Consider the following 2,500-nt stretch of genomic DNA (forward strand, 5'->3'; position numbering starts at 1 on the left):
CTCCTCCTGATACTTCACTTTTACTTCTGCATCCTACTTTTTCAGTTGTTCACTCTGATTCAGCGCTTCACTTCTCCCCACTAACATCCCCCCATCCTCGCCTGCAATCTTACCTACCTGTTCTTTAAAACCAAAAAGGCCTTCTTTTTGCCTGGAGATATAATACCCCCAGTCTGCTGAGCCCTGCTGTAACAGGGGGTACAACGCTGGGATGTGACTCTCCGGGGGAGGTTCGCCACCGGCTTCCAACAGGAGGACTCTCCAGCCTTCCACCTCCGACAGTCTGCTCGCCAGGGTGGCCCCTGCAGAGCCGGCACCCACTGTTGTGGAAATGGAAACATTAATAAAGGTGGGAGCTCAAGAAAAATTATAGAACTTAAAATACAGAACTAGTTTGTTGTTTATATATGAAAGATCTATTTTAATCTTGTTGCTTTTCTTAAAATATTTCATTTTAATTGTTCATTACTTCTCTTGTAGTTTATTTATTTCCTTGTTTATTTTCCTTTCTATTTTTTCCAGTTGGAGCCCTTAGGCTTACAACATCCTGCTTTTCCAACTAGGGTTGTAGTAGTGATAATAGAATATCTATAGTATTCATAGTAATAGGTTAATTTGAGTATCAATTTTCTGTTAAAAATCAATCTACTGAATTTTTTATATATTTTTTTCTTGGGCACGAACTAAGTCTCTTCCTTTGATCATATAATAATTAATGTTTTTTTTCAAAATCTACAAATCAATGTTTACTGATTATTTATCTTTTGGTGGACAGAACTTCAATAAATTTGGCAATTTCCAATAGCATGACCTTGAACTAGGGCACTTCCCTGCCATTACCTAGTGATTTTTTTTCAAGATTAAAAAGACAAATTTCATAATGCCAATGATTTAATGGGTAAACCATGATCATACATCAGCCACTTGTAAACAAATCTTCCATAATGTCAATTATAAAGTTAATAATTAATATTATATTAAATGCCTTTTTAATCGTCATCTTCAAGTAAATAGTATTTATTAGCCATCATTATTTCAGTGGATACTCTAAAATGAATTCGTAATTGGTATTTCATCCCAATCAGTATTTCTGAGAAACATAACATATGACCTCTATTCATGTAACGTGCAACTTTTAACTAATTTTCCAAAATGACAAATTTGCATTTAAAACACTCCAATCGAATATAATCAACCAAATCAACCTACCCACTACGAAATCATAGTACGACTCCAGTCTATGAGATTGATCGTACTTGTAGTCTCCAACATCGGTTATGACGGCCGTCAGGAGGAGACGAAGCAGTGCTATTGGTAAGAACCAAGCGGCTCGGTACGAGATAAATGTCATCTTATCTTTTGCGTGGATAAGACGTCCCTGAAAAAAAGACAGAAAACAGACGTAAGTAACAATGTAAAGTAACTGACTTAGCATATCTCTCTCTCTCTCTCTCTCTCTCTCTCTCTCTCTCTCTCTCTCTCTCATTAGCAACTCTGGTGGATATACGAGGTGCCTCACACTGAGGGACCTGGGGGAACCCAAACATAAAATAAGGCAATAAGGTAAGTCTCTCTCTCTCTCTCTCTCTCTCTCTCTCTCTCTCTCTCTCTCTCTCTCTCTCTCTCTGTGCGTGTGTGTGTGTGTGTGTGTGTGTGTGTGTGTAGGCAGCCACATCATTTATGACGTAGAAACAAGAACAATGGTCAATAGATTTCTATAAATAAATTCTTGAAAAAGGCGGCACTTCGGTAAATCGAGTATAAAATTATATTATTTTATTGCATATCTACATATGACCAAAATTCCGGAAAACAACAAATTTTCATCTTTCTATTTTATTATAACTAAAAGTAACTGTTATACACACCAAAATAGTACCATGTGCACATAATTTGCATATAAAATCTTATATGAAAAATTAATTTCACTGTAATATCTTAGGCAGAGCAGAAGCATTTCGTTGAAATGAAAGCAAAATATTCGAGATAAATTCATCACTTATACATTTGTAAGTTCTTCGAGAATCAAAGAAATAGACAATAAAATAACACAATTGATACGTTTGCATTTCTTTTTATACCGACAAGTGAAAGTCGCAATTCCATTTACGTAAGAAAGGGAAAGCAAGATTAGCATAATCATGTAACTTGATATTCAAGTAACGTGGACAATGCATCCTTCTTCCCCATACAGTATCTCCGAATTCTCCTGTTTATGGATAAGAGAATCTTTGCAAGGAGGATTTAATTTACAAACAGATACAAGTAAAGTATTGGTATGTAAGTCTTTCCCTTGGAAAGGTATTCCTAACTTCCGTCTTGGTATTTCCAGATGCCCAAGTCTACAGATACACTGACCTGAGATGTAAAACAAAGTTTTTTTTTTTTTTCCCCGAACAACAGAAGCCGGTTTGAATTATATGACCGAAGGGTTAATCCTATCGATAGAAGATTGAGTTTTCAAAGATAATCACTCGTTTCTTCACACACTGCCAAGATT

General features: G+C 36.0%; 1 pseudogene; it reads right to left on the reverse strand.

Moving 5' to 3' along the window:
- Window positions 1-2,500, reverse strand: part of LOC137632544 (glucose dehydrogenase [FAD, quinone]-like) — a 220,302-nt pseudogene that overhangs the window by 74,749 nt on the left and 143,053 nt on the right.

This window comes from Palaemon carinicauda, chromosome 41 (genome assembly GCF_036898095.1).
Source record: "Palaemon carinicauda isolate YSFRI2023 chromosome 41, ASM3689809v2, whole genome shotgun sequence".
In the NCBI taxonomy this organism is placed as follows: Eukaryota; Metazoa; Arthropoda; class Malacostraca; order Decapoda; family Palaemonidae; genus Palaemon; species Palaemon carinicauda.